This window comes from Medicago truncatula, chromosome 3 (genome assembly GCF_003473485.1).
Source record: "Medicago truncatula cultivar Jemalong A17 chromosome 3, MtrunA17r5.0-ANR, whole genome shotgun sequence".
Taxonomy (NCBI): domain Eukaryota; kingdom Viridiplantae; phylum Streptophyta; class Magnoliopsida; order Fabales; family Fabaceae; genus Medicago; species Medicago truncatula.
In genome coordinates, this window is record NC_053044.1 from 17768686 (window position 1) to 17788656 (window position 19971).

Below are 19971 nucleotides of genomic sequence, written 5' to 3' on the forward strand. Positions count from 1 at the left end.
TGACTTAACTCACGCTGCGTAACTTAAGTTATGTTCTCCTTATAACTAGCGCATGTTAACTCACGCTACGCAAGTTAACATGCGTAGGGGCATTTTCGACTTTTACTTTGGGAATGAGCGATATTGTTTGGGTAATGAGCAGAATTCCAAAAAAAAAAAAAAAGGGGGTTGGGTTAATTAGGTAAGTATGGTTTTAAAAATGAAAAGCCCATAAAAAAATAACGGGTTTCGGGTAAAACTAAACTCAAACCCAGTAAACCCACTTACCCAATAATGCCAACAATTTTATTTTTATTTTCATTGGGAAGAAGGAGAATACAAAAGATTTTGGTCACAAATCAAGTCTAATTTTCAAAATTGACAAAAGACATTCTCTATATTGAAAATCAAAACATGTTATAGTTACAAATTCGGATGTTGCACTTTTTGGTTGTTTTGATGCTAATGCAATTTTATGTCATGCAACTTTAATTTGTTGCAAGTATTTTATGATGAAATTCATTATTTGATATTTATCATTTATTATTTTTTTACACTAAAATATAGTGAAAATATGTTCTACAATTTTTTTTAGAAAATAAAAAGTTGAGTAATTTTTATGAAAAAAATATGAAGACTCGTCATTTATTAATTTAATATTAACAAAAAAAACATAAAAATAATTTGGGTAAACCACTACCCAACCCAATCCAAACCAGAATTCAGTGGGTTTGCCCAAACCGGCTCAATAGTGTAATGGATGGTTATTTTACCTCACCAAACTAGAGTATCCTATATGGATTGGGTCTTGGGTAAGGCCAAATCCAACCCAAACCAGCCCATGTACACCCATAATTGAATTCCACTCTTCTCCTAACACGTTTTGCTCCTTCCCAACCAAACTTTTGAAAATGACCCTGCGTGAGTTAACTCACGTTGCGTGATTTAACTCACACTACTGTTAATCTATGTGAGTTAATTCAAGCGGGTGTTTTTTCATGTTTAACTTCTACGTGAGTTAACTCAAGCGGTTGTTATGTCCAGCGTAAGTTAACTCACGCAGGGGTATTTTAGGAAGTTTGGTTGGAAACGAACAAAATGTGATGGGAGAAGAGCAGAATTCTAATTCAAATGGTTACTGATGTGTATATTTGTCTATTTTTATCGATTGAAAGTCATAGTCAGCCTTCATGATGAAGAAAATTAAGTTTGAATAGTTTTGGACAAAATATTTGTAATTGATTTAAGATTTAAATCAGGATAGCTAAAATTGAAAATTATTATTAAATTCAATTATTCCATTCATTAAATAATGATGAATTTTAAAAACAAGATTTTACAAGAAGGATGAAACTGAAATAAAATATTTATTTAGCAAAAAATAAAAATAAAAATGTTACACCTTGATATTATTATTTTTTTCTTACAAAGAGGGTCTCAATCCAAATTGAAAAAGTATGATAAATGAAACACGAAGTAGAAACTCTCAAAGCAACAACAAAAATCAAATGTCCAAGACCGCACGAAATTTGAACTCCATTGAAGAAATACTTGAAACTATAGATATTTGGGTTAATTAAGTTTTTAGTCCTTATAAATATTTACAGTTTTGTTTTTAATCCTTACAAAATAAAATCACACTTTTTAAATCCTATAAAATTTTCCATCAGCATTTTTAGTCCCTATAAATTTTTCCATCAGCACTTTTAGTTACTGTCAAAAAATTTCATCAACAGTTTTGATCCCTAAAATGCTTAAAGAAAATGTCACATGAGACTAAAAAGTGTGATTTTATTTTGTATAGACTAAAAACAAAACTGTGAATATTTATAGGGACTAAAAACTTAATTGACCCTAAATATTTAGAGAGAAACTATAGAAAAAGTCGGTAGACCAAACAGGAACATCACGCAGAGCCGTGCCACTAGGGCACACGGTCGTGCCAACCTCAGGTGAGGAAAATGCTGATTTTCTGTGTTTTCACAGGAAATACCGTTTCGGCACCATTTTTTTGATCCAATTCGCACCAATTTCGTCTGAAAACCTCAAACTAATGTTATCTAATTACTTACACCTTAATTACATGTTAATCAACTTAATTCCACTTCTTTTCAACATCAAATTAGCTTAATTATCATCCAAAACAACTTATCATTCAAAAACCCATTTTCTCATAACAACTCACACGTAAACATCATAACCAATCAACAACAGCAAAATTCCATCACATACACTTATCCAATGTCATAGAAAAGTGATAGATCATGGATTAAGCAATAGTCATCAACAACTCCATGATTTTCACTCAGTTAAGCTAAAAACACTTAAACATCAACTTATCACAACCAAACATGGATTTTCATGCAACAACATGATTATATCACTTTTCATATATTAAACATAACCAGAATTAAAGGAGTAGGAAAATCAACTTAAATCAACAACCATTTCATGAAAAAGGCAAGAACAAACATAACCTAAAACCCTAAATTGTTCATAAACCAATGAAGAACATAACATTTCCCCTTTACCTTAGAATTCAAAAGTTAAGCTTCCTAACTCCGATCTTCCCCTTTACTTTGGTTTCCCCAAGCTCCCTCTTCTTTTCTCCTCTTTAGCTCTTCTTTCTTCCCGTCCTTTCTCTATTCTCTTTAACAGCCGATTTTTTGCTATAATTATTTTAATTATTTATTATATGTGTTTATATGTGCTCGTATGTGATTAGTGGATTTTGGCCTAAGGAGGGTATTTTAGTCATTTTAGACTCAGGGGTATTTTGGTCATTTGGTGAGCAAGGGTAAAATAGTCTTTTTTATTATAAGGTTATGTTTGGTGTTTTGGTGAGAATAGTTATTTTTATTAAATTACTAGTGAGTTGGAGTAATTATTTGGAAGCGGTATTTATTCGTTAAGAATGTTAAGCTCATTAAGACAATTAGAAACCAAGCCCATTTGAGATGTGATTATATAAACACAACACTTGTGAGAAAATTAGGTTTTTACATTCATTCACTCCACAAAGTATTTTGAGAGGTAGAGAGAGAAAATAGATCTTAAGAGGAGAAGAATAAAGAAAGGGTTAGAAAGAAGGAAAACTTGAAGAGAGGAAGATACTGGAGACTTGGAGGATTTAAAGTGAAACCATAGTTAAGATTTCGGAAGCTAGAGGTAAGGGGGATGGTTTCCTTTTCACATTTAAGCTATAATCTACTATTTTCAATTATGGGATTTAAGTGCTTTTATGTTAATTGTGGATTTTGTGATTTTTATGTTGAATTTCGTGCTCATAATTCATGTAAATTTAAGGGTATGATAAACTTCATGAAATTGATGTGTTATGTGCTTAAAACTCATGGTTGTTGTTGTTGATAACTTGTTTTGATGATTTTTGCTTGAATGGATAACGATGAAGTTGTTGTTGTTGATTGTTGATGAAATTGTGAGATTATGCTTTTATTGATGTTATGTTATTGATGATAAAGTATACCTTGGGTATTGCTAATTGTGAAGTTATAGTTAAGTTGTTGTTGACTTAATGAATTTTGAATGAAAATGAGTCATAAATGGTGAATTGTGATTCTTGATGATTTTAGGTCAATTGTTGATGTTGTTGTGTTAAGTTAAGTTAGATGAACATCTGTGTTTGGTTATAAGTTTTGGTTGTGAAAAAATTTAGGAAGAAACTTAAGTTTTTGTATGAAAAGCTAGTTTAAGTGATTTTGAGTAAGCTGTTTTGGAATGGGGGAAACATGAATTTTTCTGTAGAATGTGAAAGAACTAAGTGTAAGGAACGCGTAGGCGAAAACGGAATCAAATTCGGATTAATCGTTTGAATTTTAGCGCGAAACGGTGGAGAAGGGAAAAAACGGATTTCTGGACTGTCAGTCGCGCATGACTGTTCGTGTGATAGGCACGGACCGTGCGGCTGGTTAGCACTTGGTCTGCACGACCGTGCGGCCTATACAGGTGTCCAGAAACGCGATTTTTCGTGTTGTCGTGATCTTTTAAGCATCCCTATGAGTTCCAAACACCTAAACCTATCTAATTGAAGGATAATTAGACATCTGAAAGTGGTTTAACTTGGCCTTGCTTTGAAAAATGGAATACTTTTGAAAATTGTAAAATGAGACGAACTTAGGAGAATTTTGGAATTAATTATAATTGACCTATGAGACGTATATGTATATGTTATTGCACTCATATGTGAATTGTGTATATACTTGGTTGAGACGTTTGAACTTGATTACTTTGATTTTGGTAGAATAATCAGAAAATGCTAGGTTTTGCTAAAATAGACGAACTTTGTCAAACTTATACTTTATGATCGGATAACTTGTAATAAACTTTGAATTCATGTTAGTATGATTGAAGGTGATAGAATTGATGATGATTGGGTTTTAATATGATGAATGTCATAATATGATAGATATCTGTCTTTTAGGTCAAACGCGAATTTGAAACTTTATCGTTTCTTTGAGGTGTTAAATGTTGATGATGATTTTTGTGTTGGTGATTTATTCTTGGTGGTGTATTGTTACATGCTAATTGGTGATGATTTTGGTGGTGATTGCATGTATGGAAAATGTTGGTGCTTATGTTGGTGATTCATTGTATGAACATATGCATTGTTGAGTCATATGTTCATGCATTCATAAGTGTTTAGAGGTGATGTTTAGAATACTTTGTATTCACGAGGCGATGTTTATGATAAATTTGTATCTTGATGTGACGACCTTGACAATGGGCGGTACCACATGCATATAGAGTTGTGTCTAGGCGCATTGCATAACTTAACAAGTGTCATACTTGCTTATGTGCTTGGTGATTAATTGCATGGGTGGATTGTATACTTGGTAAAATTTGATGAATATATGAAAATGTGAAAATGTACTTGTGTATTATTATACTTGTATGCTTAATGATTATCATTATTGTTGAGTTGTTTAATCATTTGAAAATTAATTATGTCGTTGACCTTCATCTGATTATGTTTACTTATGAATTGTGAACTAACCCTAGTGGTCGTGTTTGGTTGACCGCCTACCTGATTCTTATGAATGGGTAGACGGCGTGTAGGAATAGCGTCGAAAACCTACTAATTTGAATAGCGTCGAAAACCTACTAGAAAACACAACATCATCATATTTCATTCATGAACTCAACATGAAAACATCCCAATTCAAAATTAAAATGAAACATATAATTACATAAACATGAATTTAATAAAAAATCATAAAAAATAATTACAACCACATAAAAGATCATGAGTTTAACAAAGATTCATCAAAAGTATTTACAACAACACAAAGGAAAATTAATTTAAAAACGATCCATCTAAAGTTATTATAACCATATAAAACAACATGATTTTAACAATGATTCATAAAAAGTAATTATAACAACATAAAAGAACATGATTTTAACAAGCATTCATCAAAAGTAATTATAACGACATAAAAGAACACAATTTTAACAAGGATTCATCAGTAGTTATAACAACATAAAAGAACATGATTTTAACAAGGATTCATCAAAAGAATTTAAGAAAACACCGGAGGTTAAAGACTCCTCGATACCCACATGAATATACAACCCTTAAATTGAATAACCCTCCTACCTTAAAGTTCTGCAAATTGATGAATTTCTACGGTTGAATGTCTATAAGCTTCTCTCTATGCCTCTTTTCTCCACAACCATATTTTTTTCTTTTGCATTTGCTACCTCAAAGTAATTATGACACTCATCAATCATCATTCACCTCTTTCTCTCTCATAGTCAACATGGAAGAACATCGCTTTGACGATCAAAACAAACTCAACCGACTAACAGTATCAAATATAATCAATCAGACCGTTGAATATGACCTTATCTGAATAAGAACGAATGAGAAAATGAAATTTTGGAAATCGGAATCTATGGTGTAAGTCGATATAAAGAACTATCCCATTAGAAACTTAGTCAAGATTGAATGACATTACTCTGACGATCAAAACAGACCCAACCGACTAATAGTGTCAAAGATAATCAATTAAACTGTCGAGTATGACCTTATTTGAAAGAATGAAGCGGGAACTGGAATTTCTAAAATCAAAATGTTTTCTTTTTAAGAAGTTAAACTAACCCCCTCAAATTGGCACCAGAGATAATCGAACCTGAGACCTTGAGGAGGAGCACATTCCCAGATCCCAAGCCTATACCATTAAGCCAACCCAAGTGGGTTTCTAAAATCAAAATCTTGATGTAAGTCGATCTGACAAACTATCCCATTAGAAACATAGACAACATGAAAGGACGTTACTCGACGATCAAAACGGACCCAACCGACTAAAGATATCAAATATAATCAATTAAACCGTTGAATATGACCTTATAAAAATACAAACGAATCAGGAACTGAACTTTCGAAAATCGGAATCTTCGGTGTAAGTTGATCTAACAAACTATCCTATTAGAAACCTAGTCAACATGGAAGGACATCACTCCGACGATCAAATTGACCCAACCGACTAACAATATCAAATATAATCAATCAATATGTTAAATATGACTTTATCTAAATAAGAACAAATGAGGAACTGAAATTTCGGAAATCGGAATCTTCGGTGTAAGTCGATCTGACGAACTATCCCATTAGAAACATAGTCAACATGGAAGGTCATTAATCCGACAATTAAATGAGATCCAACCGACTAACAGTGTCAAATATAATCAATCAAACCGTTGAATATGACCTGATCTGAATAAGAACGAAGCAGCAACTGAAATTTCAAAAATTGGAATCCCCGGTGTAAGTCAATCTGACATACTATCCCATTAGAAACCCAGTCAACATGGAAGGAAATTACTCGACAATCAAAACGAACCCAACTGACTAGCGATATCAAATATAATCAATCGAACCGTTGAATATAACTATAATGGAATAAGAACAAAGCAAGTACTGGAATTTTGAAAATCAAAATATTTGGTGTATGTCGATCTAACAAGTTGTCCCATTTAAAATCTAGTCAATATGGAAGGACACTACTCCGATGATCAAAACAAATTCAACCAACTAACGGTATCAAATATAATCAATCGGGCCATTGAATATGAACTTATTGGAATAAGAACGAAGGAGGAACTAAAATTTTGAAAAGCTGAATCTTCGATGTAGGTCGATTTGACAAACTATCCAATTAAAAAACTAGTAAACATGGAAAAAAGTTACTTCGACGACCAAAACGGATCCAACCGACTAACATTATAAAAAAAACATCATTCCGACCGTAGGATATGACATAATCGAACTATGATTATTTGTCGGGGCTAACGGGTGGGTCGATTTGGTTGACGAGTAAAAAATTGGTTTACTCCTTCCAATCTTTATTATAAGATCATTTTCAAAAAAGAAAAGTAAAATTGATTCTATTTATAAAAAAAAATTGCAAATTTTAAGATGTAGTTATTCTTGAAAAAACTTTTTTATCCGTCATTTAATAGTCAGTTTTTAATGTTTCACAATTTTGCATTCAATATTTTGGCTCATCGTTATCAGAACCTGTTCGAAAATCATGCAGAAAGAAGATGACTCTCTCTCAAATATGTTTTATTTTTTTTAAAAGTTTAAATGTGCTAAAAGGCTACCTTTTTAGGGGAGTACGTGGCTACATTCTATAAAGCAACTACTAGTGCATGTGGTATCACTTAATTGTATCATGGACCAACATTGCTAAGAAAATCAAAATTCCATTAAAATACTATTTTTTATTTCATGATTAAATAAATGTTCTAGACTTGTTTTTGCTTGCAAATGGTTTAAACCATAGAGTCTACATCTATGTAGTCACTCACTTCTTTTCCATCTCCGATTTTATTTTTATTTTTAAAAAGAAAATAATAGTAAACTTAAATAATTTTTGTCTTCCATCCCATGTCACTCATCAATATCTTATGTCCCTCTCTTCCTTTATCTCTCCTCTTTCTCACTTCTAGACAATCATGCCATAATTTGACTTTTGCTGTCTGACGAGACAGAACTTGCCAATCCTGCCATTTTCTTTTTCTTTCTTTCTTTTTATTTTTTATTTTTTTGAATATTGCCAGATGAAGTGGCTATAATGAATTTTCGCCCAGTAAAAACCGTCACGTGTCGACCAACAAAGGAGGCACATGTCCAGGTGCAAATAAAAATTACAAATCTTTCTAGAAACTTCCTACAGCAAGAATCGAAGCTGGAACTGGAATTTTGAAAAAACGGAATCTTTAATGTAAGTCGATTTGATAAACTATCTCATTTGAAACCTAGTCAACATGGAAGGATATTACTCCGACGATCATAACGGACCAAATAGACTAACCATATCAAATATAATCAATCAGATAGTTGAATATGAATTTATTGGAGTAAGAACGAAGCAGAAATTGGAATTTCGAAAATCGGAATTTTTTATGTAAGTTGATCTAACAAACTATCCCATTAAAAACCTAGTTAACATGGAAGGACGTTACTCCGATTATTAAAACAGACTAACAATATCAAATATAATCAATCGGACCGTTGAATATGACCTTATTAGAATAAGAACGAAGCAGTAACTGGAATTTCAAAAATCAGAATCTTTGGTGTAATTGATCAGACAAAATATCCCATTAGAAACCTAGTCAACATGGAAGAACATTACTCTGAAGATCAAAACGAACCCAACCGACTAACGTATCAAATATAATCAATTGGACCATTGAGTATGACGTTATTGGAATAAGAACGAAGGAGGAACTGAAATTTCAAAAATCAAAATCTTCGCCGTAAGTTAATCTGACAAACTATCTCATTAGAAACTTAATCAACATGAATGACATCGGAACTATTAGTTTGCGATCAAGATACGTTTCTTGATTGTTTTTTATTGATGTAGTTCTTATAAATTTGAATGAAAATATTATTTTAATAAGTTTTTTGATTAATAAAAGGCAAAATTACAGCAAAGATCTTATATCTTATTATTTGCAACACTTAAGTCTTTTATCTTTTAAAACATGCACAAATCAATCCTTTTTTTTTTTTTTTTTTCATTTTTATAAAAAAATGCTGAGTTGGAAAGCCACATTGGATTATTTTTTATTAAAAATAAAAAACCCAGAAAGATTATGAATGTAACACCCCGTTTTCCCAACAGAAAAATATCTTAACATAAATCAGAGTAAACACCACAAAACGGGATATCACATTTCACATAATCTAAAAACAGTTAAATAACAATTTAACTTCCAACAAAATATCTCAATCATCGCAGCGGAGTTAATTCAAAAATCATTAATTGTCTTGGCACGCAGGCCCCATCGTAATATCTCAATAAATTCAGTTAAACATCATAAATGAACACGTAAAGAAAATGAAGCATGCATATCATAAACCCCATCCCGTTACGTATCCGAGCAACCTAGGACTCAGTGAGGCAAGGCCATCGTTATTTTGAGCTAATGCTCCATCGTGGTGAGTACAAAGCTCCAGGGCATGAGGCCCCAACAAATGTATGCTAATGCATGGACTCAATCTCTTAAAACATCTTAATCATCATCTCATATACATCCAATAATTTGGAGTTCAAGATCATCTTATTCATCTTACAATGACTCATGCAACTTGGTTAAATAACAATAGCAGCATAGGCAGTTCACAACAACATTATGACATCATATAGGAATATCAAATAAAATCAAGCATCAACTCAATCATTCATTCATTAACATCTCAGGTAATGAAATTAATCATTAAATCACATTATAATCAACTTAACAGTTCATAATAGCTTCACAAATTGCAGTTAACATCTTATATAGGTCACAATACTACCTAAGGGTCCATCCCTAATCAATTCATGCGACACAGATCACAACATCCTAACTTGCATTCAGTCCTAGAAGTGCTCGCGAGGCGAGAGCATCTGCTCGCCATGGCGAGTACAAGCCAGAATTCCGACTAAGGTTGTTCTAAGCTAATCCAGGTTCAATCTCATTCTAAGTTATAATTTAATCTTTAATAAACATCTTTAGGCACTCAAAAGCATCTAAGGTTCAACTCAAAAGTTAAAATTACAGAATTCAACATGCTCTCTGGTCATGCTCGCTATGGCGAGTAAGGTTGTTCGTTGTGGCGAGCTACGACTTGTAACTCGCGAGGCGAAGGGAAATGGCTCACGTGGCGAGCGATGAACTTCATCACTCGCGAGGCGAGGATCATCGTTCGCGAGGGCGAGCGATGATTATAGTCTCGGGCAGAATGCAATTTTTCACGAAAATCCAACATCTCACATGGTTAAAAGCCTAATTTCGATTCCAGAAATAATCCTATTCATAATCTAAGGTCAAAGAACAGTTTCTACATCAATCTAACCAATTTTCACCGTTTAATCATCAATTCTATTAATTTGACCTAATTCTCGACTTCTCCAATTCAATCCTATTTCTTGCTAATTACAACCGGATGGATTACACGATTAATAAAATTGAAGAGTTAGTCTCACCCTTACCTTAATTGAAGAAATCGCAGCTCTCTCTATGACTTCTCCCTCCTAAGGCTTTTTCCTCCTTTTTCCAAAGTTTGATCGTACGTACAAAGTGTTTCCTAAAACTAGGTTTTTCTCTTTTTATATCTCCTCATAAAATCTTATCTTATCTCACTTTCTCCCTCCTATTTTATTTTATTTTCAAATCTTAGTTTATTAAACAACAAAATAAGTCTCATAACCTCATAAAAATCGTCACAACACATAACTCATCTAAAATCATCCAAATCATCTAAATCGTCATAAATCATCATAAATCACATAAATCGCACATATATTATATAAATATAATATAACTCGTCTAGACTCGATTAAATAATTAATTAATCAAAAGTGGGCGTTACAACTCCCCCCAACTTATAAAATTTTCGTCCTCGAAAATTTACCTCATGCAAACAACTCTGGATAAGACTCCAGCATCTTACTCTCAAGCTCCCACGTCAAGCTTTCACCAGTCGCTCCGTCCCAAACGACTCTCGCAAGGGGTATTTCCTTGCCACTCAACGTCTTCACTTTCCGATCATCAATCCTCACCGGTAAAGTCTCTACCGTAAGGTTGTCTCTAACTTGCACATCATCACTCTGGATCACATGAGATGGATCCGGAACATACTTCCAAAGTTGCGACACATGGAAGACATCATACAAATTCGAAAGATGCGGTGGTAATCCCACTCGATACGCCACCGTTCCAACTCTTTCCGATATCTGATACGGACCAATAAATCTCGGAGTCAACTTCTTTGACTTCAAAGCACGTCCAACACTAGTCACAGGAGTGACTCTCAAAAACACATGGTCTCCTTCTTGAAATTCTAGATCCTTCCTGCGCTTATCATGATAACTCTTTTGTCGACTCTGCGACACTTTCATCTTCTCTTGAATCATCTTAACTTTCTCAGTAGTCTGCTGAACAATCTCTGGTCCTAAGACCACTCTTTCTCCTGACTCAAACCAACACAACGGAGTTCTGCATCTCCGACCATATAAAGCCTCAAAAGGTGTCATTCCAATACTAGAATGATAACTTTTATTGTATGTGAACTCAATCAATGGAAAATGACTATCCCAAGTTCCACCTTGCTCAAGAACATAAACTCTCAACAAATCCTCTAGCGACTGAATCGTCCTTTCCGACTGACCATCTGTCTGCGTATGATACGCCGAACTCAATCTCAACTTAGAACCCAAAGCCTCTTGCAAACTCTTCCAAAATCTAGAAGTAAATCTTGGATCTCTATCTGATACAATGCTCGAAGGAACACCATGCAGCTTCACAATTTCCTTAATATAAATATCTGCCAATTGGGCAACAGGAAAACTAATATTAATCGGTAGAAAATGAGCTGACTTCGTCAATCTATCAACAATCACCCAAATCGCGTCATTCCCTCTAGGAGTATTCGGCAAACTCGTCACAAAATCCATGGATATACTATCTGGCACATCTAAAGATACCATCATACCAGCAGGTTTCTGATGTTCAATCTTCGACTTCTGACAAACTAAACAAGAATACACAAACTATGCCACATCGTGTTTCAATCCAGACCACCAGAATATCTTCTTTAGATCATGATACATCTTCGTAGCTCCCGGGTGAATACTCAAGCTACTCCTATGACTCTCTTCAAGAATCATTTTCTTCATCCCTTCATCATCATGAATACAAATTTGGCCTCGGAATCTCAACACACCCTTCAGTCTGATTACTAGCAACCAACAAGTCTACAAACTTGACATCAACTTTCTGTACCTCTTTAATACTCTTGAGAAATTTACTATCGATCTTCAGCATTCCCAGTTTCACACTCTGAGGTGACCACTCATAAACTAAGCTCATATCTCTAAACTGTTCAAGCAATTCGAACTCTCTAACCATCATAGCGGACATATGCAATGTCTTCCTACTTAAGGCATCTACCACAACATTAGCTTTAACTTGATGATAATTCAAACCAAAGTCATAATCTTTCAACAATTCAAGCCACCTTCGCTGTCTCATATTCAATTCTTTCTGATCGAACAAATACTTTAAGCTCTTGTGATCACTAAACACCTAAAACCTCGAACCATACAAGTAATGTCTCCATATCTTCAATACAAAGACCACAGCCGCCAACTCTAAATCATGCGTCGGGTAATTCTTCTTATGAATTCTCAACTGCCTTGAAGCATAAGCTACCACTTTACCATCTTGCATAAGTACACCTCCTAAACCTAACTTGGACGCATCACAGTATAGCACAAAAGGTTCATCGTACTTCGGCAAAAACAAAACCGGAGCTGTCGTCAGCCGCTTCTTCAATTCACTGAAACTGTTCTCGCATTGAACATCCCACACAAAAGCTTTACCTTTATAAGTTAACTGCGTTAGCGGAAGTGCTAACTTAGAAAATCCTTCAATAAATCTTCTGTAGTAACCAACTAAACCCAAAAAGCTTCTAATCTCTGTAACTGACTTAGGAGTCTCCCATTGCGATACCGCTTCAACTTTAGAGGGATCTACAGCAATACCATCACCAAAAATAACATGGCCAAGAAAACTTACTTCTTTCAACCAGAACTCACACTTAGATAATTTAGCATAAAGTTTCTTCTCGTTCAACACTTGCAAGACAATCTTCAGATGCTCAACATGTTCTTCTTCAGTTTTGGAGTAAATTAAAATATCATCGATGAAAACAACCACGAACCGATCCAAAAATGCATGGAAGATGCGATTCATATACTCCATAAACACTCCAGGTGCATTCGTAACACCGAAAGGCATAACTTTGTATTCATAGTGACCATAACGCGTTCTGAAAGCTGTCTTCTGCATATCTTCATCTTTTACTTTAATCTGGTGATAACCTGATCTCAAATCAATCTTGCTGAAAACACGTGCACCCACTAACTGATCCATCAAATCATCAAATCTCGGAAGTGGATACCTATTCTTGATAGTTACTTTGTTCAACTGACGATAGTTACTTTCTTGATAATCTCATACTACCATCTTTCTTCTTTACTAACAAAACCGGCGCTCTCCAAGGTGAAACACTCGGTCTAACAAACTTCTTCTCAAGCAAATCTTCTAACTGTTTCTTCAACTCAGCTAACTCGGAAGCAGACATACGATAAGGTGCCATCGACACCGGCTTAGTTCCAGGAACAAGATCAATAGAAAACTCAACTTCTCTCTCTGGAGGCACATCAGGAATTTCATCTGGAAAAACTTTAGGAAAATCGCATACCACTTGTAGCTTATCAATCACTGCCTGATTCTCAATAGATAAAGAAGCCATCAAAGAAAACATCAAAATACCATCACGTTCCAGTTGCTTCAGCTGCTTGGTAGATAAGAACTCTGCACCACTTTCCTCTTCGACGGAAGAGAAATACACTGACTTTCTAAAACAATTGATATGAACATGGTTGTACTCTAACCAATTCATACCAAGAATCACATCCATACCGCTCAAAGGTAGACAAACTAAATCCATCTCAAAATCACGACCAAACATAGACAAAGGACATTTCAAACAAACGAGAGAAGTAGTCACCGAACCCTTAGCTGGAGTTTCGACAACCATCTCTCCATTCATATCAGACATATCAAGACCCAAGGTAGAAGCACAATCGAAAGCAATAAAACAATGCGTAGCACCAGTATCAATAATAGCAACTAAATGAGTATTATTAATATAGCAAGTACCTTTGATCAAGCGATCCTCATTCTCGGTCTGAGTACCAGTCAAAGCAAAAACCCTACCTGTAGTCGGCGCCTTCTTAGGCTGCTTGCACTGAGAACCAATATGACCCTCTTCTTTGCAATTGAAGAACACAATATCATTATGCTTGCAATCAGTTAATGCATGACCCTTCTTACCACACCGGAAACATCTTTTTACCTCTTCTGGACAAACATTGCTCTTGTGGCCTTTCTCACCACAATTAAAACAGACAATCGCAGCAGGAGCATCCTTCTTCCTTGGCCGTCTATCATCGACCATTCTCTGTTTGCCCTTATCAGCAGGGGAACTATAGGGCTTAGGGCGACTCTGCTGGCCCTTAGTCTTCCGCTCATTCACCATCTTGTAATGAGCCTTGGTATCTTCCTCATAAATTCTACAGCTGTTCACCAACTCGGAGGAAACTCGGATCTATTGGTATCCAATTGCCCTCTTTATATCAGGCCGCAATCCATTCTCGAACTTGATGCACTTTGAGAACTCAGCAGTCTCAGCAGCGTAATGCGGATAAAACTTTGCCAACTCCACAAACTTGGCAGCATACTCAGTTACGGACATGTTTCCTTGCTTCAGCTCAAGGAACTCAATTTCTTTCTTCCCGCGAACATCTTTCGGAAAGTATCTGCTTAGGAACTCCCTCCTAAACACAGCTCATGTCACAACAGAACCATCTTGCTCTAGGGTAGGTAGAAGACTAACCCACCAATCATCAGCTTCCTCAGCCAAATGATGTGTACCAAACACCTTCTGAACTTCGATGCACTGCATCACACGGAAAACTCTCTCAATCACCTTAAGCCACGTCTGAGCTCCATCTGGATCATATCTCCCCTTGAAGGTAGGAGGATGATTCCTCATGAAAGTCTCAAGCATCCTCGTCTCAGCATTCACACCAGCATTAGGCTGATGTCCAATAGCTTGTGCTACAGTTTCTAGTGCAGCAGCAATAGCAGCATCGTTCCTTCCAGCCATTCTGAGATTCTACACAACAGGTAACAACAACATAAGATAGTAATACAATTACTACTAAGACTCGACTCGACACGACTCTTCTAATTGGCCGGACGGACCGACCTGCTCTGATACCAATTGTAACACCCCGTTTTCCCAACATAAAAATTTCTTAACATAAATCAGAGTAAACACCACAAAACGGGATATCACATTTCACATAATCTAAAAACAGTTAAATAACAATTTAACTTCCAACAAAATATCTCAATCATCGCAGCGGAGTTAATTCAAAAATCATAAATTGTCTTGGCACGCAGGTCCCATCGTAATATCTCAATAAATTCAGTTAAACATCATAAAACATCATAAATGAACACGTAAAGAAAATGAAGCATGCATATCATAAACCCCATCCTGTTACGTATCAGAGCAACCTAGGACTCAGTGAGGCAAGGCCACTCACGACAGCACAACAGCAACCTACGCTCGATCACCTGCAAGTTACTCATACGAAGAGCAACATTTCCAAGCAGAAGGGGTGAGAATTCACAAAATAATAATATTAATCAATATAATTCAACAATCATAATTAGCATCATAAATCTTCAACATAAACATCTCATAACATCATAGCATCATTCATCATTGACTCGACTATGCGGCTATGCAACTTAGACCTCTTATATGCATGTGGTACCAATTCAGGGCATGAGCCCCCAACATTATTTTAGTATTAATATACTTTCAGGGCATGAGCCCCCATCGTTATTTTGAGCTAATGCTCCATCGTGGTGAGTACAAAGCTCCAGGGCATGAGCCCCCAACAAATGTATGCTAATGCATGGACTCAATCTCTTAAAACATCTTAATCATCATCTCATATACATCCAATAATTTGGAGTTCAACATCATCTTATTCATCTTACAATGACTCATGCAACTTGGTTAAATAACAATAGCAGCATAGGCAGTTCACAACAACATTATGACATCATATAGGGATATCAAATAAAAGCAAGCATCAACTCAATCATTCATTCATTAACATCTCAAGTAATGAAATTAATCATTAAATCACATTATAATCAACTTAACAGTTCATAATAGCTTCACAGATTGCAGTTACCATCTTATATAGGTCACAATACTACCTAAGGGTCCATCCCTAATCAATTCATGCGACACAGATCGCAACATCCTAACTTGCAATCAGTCCTGGAAGTGCTCGCGAGGCGAGAGCATCTGCTCGCCATGGCGAGTACAAGCCAGAATTCCAACTAAGGTTGTTCTAAGCTAAACCAGGTTCAATCTCATTCTAAGTTATCATTTAATCTTTAATAAACATCTTTAGGCACTCAAAAGCATCTAAGGTTCAACTCAAAAGTCAAAATTACAGAATTCAACATGCTCTCTGGTCATGCTCGCTATGGCGAGTAAGGTTGTTCGCTGTGGGGAGCTACGACTTGTAACTCGCGAGGCGAAGGGAAATGGTGTAACACCCCGTTTTCCCAACGTAAAAATTTTATTTAAATAATCAGAGTTTTCCACATAAACAGAATGATACCTTCATAAAATCATAAATAAGATAATTAACTAATTATCCTTCAACATAAATCAAAATTCCAAAACATTGCAGCGGATTAAATTCGTCAACATAAATAAGTCTTGGCACATAGGCCTCATCAAAACGTCTCATAAATTCAGTTAAACAACTTAATTAATTAATATCATAATCAAATACGTAAGGAACATAAAATAACCACAAAAGATCCCATCCCGTTACGTATCAGAGCAACCTAAAGACTCAGTGAGGGATAGCCACTCACGACAGCAACACCCACTACTTAATCTTGATCACCTGCAAGTTACTCATACGAAGAGCAACATTTCCAAGCAGAAGGGGTGAGATTTCACAAAACAATAATATTAAACATATAATTCAACATTTATATATAACAACATAAATATCATCAATTAATAATAATATAATCAACAACATAAATCATCATCTTATAATAACATAAACATAACAAAGCAACAACATATTCATCATTATTCCATGGTTTGTCATCAACAACAACTTCAACGATTCAACGACGACAACGTCTACCTGACAATACAGCTACGTGAGAGTACACCACCTCTTATAAACAACAACGTAAGAGTACACCACCTCTTGTAAGAAGTACACCACCTCTTATAAACGACAACGTAAGAGTACACCACCTCTTGTAAGACGACAACCTAAGAGTACACCACCTCTTATAAACAACAACGTAAGAGTACACCACCTCTTGTAAGACGGCAACCTAAGAGTACACCACTCTTATAAACAACAACGTAAGAGTACACCACCTCTTGTAAGACGGCAACCTAAGAGTACACCACTCTTATAAACAACAACGTAAGAGTACACCACCTCTTGTAAGACGGCAACCTAAGAGTACACCACTCTTATAAACGACAACGTAAGAGTACACCACCTCTTATAAGACGACAACCTAAGAGTACACCACCTCTTATAAACAACAACCTAAGAGTACACCACCTCTTATAAACAACAACCTAAGATTCCAATTCAATTCATCGTCCAAAGATTATTAGCTCAAACACATTTAAAACTAGTAGAATAATTTTCAACATAATACTATCATGCCTATAAAATCACTATGAAAATATGGTACACTCTTTTAGCCAAAACAGAAGCAATTATTTGATGCCTATGTATATGAAAAGGTTCCTGATACACCATACTTTGAATGAAAAGCAGTAATTGGAATAGCAATGAACCAAGTAAAAAGTAGGGAAAATAATAGCAACTTGGACAGCAGAAGAAATTCTCAAAATCCAACTTGTAATTAAGAGAATCACAACTTTAGCTTGTACTTCTAAAGATACAAAAAGCACTATAAGATAACTACCAAATTGACTCTGAAACAGACTCATCATATTACAAAAAAAATAAAACTTCACATGACAAGGTTCTTTTTAGTTGCTTTTCAATTAAAATATTATAACCATGATTTCGAGCCACATAAACTCCACAACCATGAAGTCATGATTCATCATCACATGAATTAAAAAGAAAACGTGGAATTGGAAACAGCACAAGAGTGTATTTGAAATCAACATATAATAGGCACTTTTTAACAATTAACGCCCCTTATATCGATCAGTGGTCACATAATCCCAATTTCATATCTCAAAGTCTTCGTTAATCTAACTAGTGAATATGGCTAAACGGCAATCAAAGACAACATCCATCGTTCACATAGCAACCTTGAACAAACAGTGACACGCAACAATCCAAAACACACTAGGAGAGAATTGAATATCACGACATAATAAACAACAATACAAACAAAAACCAAGAACACAAATAATCACATACCCAAATTTGCACATAAATTAACGGCATAAAATTCACCAAACAAAATCAGCAATTCATCAATTCAACATTTAAACGTAAGCTAGATCAAAAAGAAAAGTGATTCGAGAATAAGTATCCAACCCCCTTACCTTAAGAAAATCGATCTGCAGTTCTCTCTTGGTTCTTCTCTCCTCTTGTTCTCCCTTTTTCCCTAAAACTGGTTGTAGGTGAAAATAATTCTAAAGTTTCTCCTATTTCTCTCTTTCCATCTATTTTATCTTATTTCCACTTTATCCACTAAATTCTCTAAATCCTCAAAACAGCCCCACAACTTAATCTTATTTCTATTTTCAAGACTTATTCTAATAAATAATAAAATAACAATACTTAATAAATAGCTACACACCACTTAATCCACATAATAATATAAAATCATATATAAAAAGACTTTAAATCAACAAATAATAAATAAATAAAATTGGGGCGTTACAAATGGCTCGCATGGCGAGCGATGAACTTCATCACTCGCGAGGCGAGGATCATCGTTCGCGAGGGCGAGCGATGAATATAGGCTCGGGCAGAATGCAGTTTTTCACGAAAATCCAACATCTCACATGGTTAAAAGCCTAAATTCGATTCCAGAATTCATCATATTCATAATCTAAGGTCAAAGAACAGTTTCTACATCAATCTAACCAATTTTCACCGTTTAATCATCAATTCTATTAATTTGACCTAATTCTCGACTTCTCCAATTCAATCCTATTTCTTACTAATTACAACCGGATGGATTACACGATTAATAAAATTGCAGAGTTAGTCTCACCCTTACCTTAATTGAAGAAATCGCAGCTCTCTCTCTGACTTCTCCCTTCTAAGGCTTTTTCCTCCTTTTTCCAAAGTTTGATCGTACGTACAAAGTCTCATAACCTCATAAATATTAAACAACAATATATTTTATTTATTTTCAAATCTTATTTTATTAAACAACAAAATAAGTCTCATAACCTCATAAAAATCGTCACAACACATAACTCATCTAAAATCATCCAAATCATCTAAATCGTCATAAATCATCATAAATCACATAAATCACACATATATTATATAAATATAATATAACTCGTCTAGACTCGATTAAATAATTAATTAATCTAAAGTGGGTGTTACAATGAACATCATCACCATCTTCATATCTTCATCATCTTCATCCTTAAACAAAAGAAATAATAATCACTCAAATACACCTCCAAATAATATGAATCTCAACATTATCTTCATCTTCATTTTCTTCTAAACTTTCAATCATGTGGAAAGGTCTCAGCAACTGGGGCATCTCCTCCCTTGGTAAGGGCTATTACGAGTTTATTTTTTTTTAATTTGG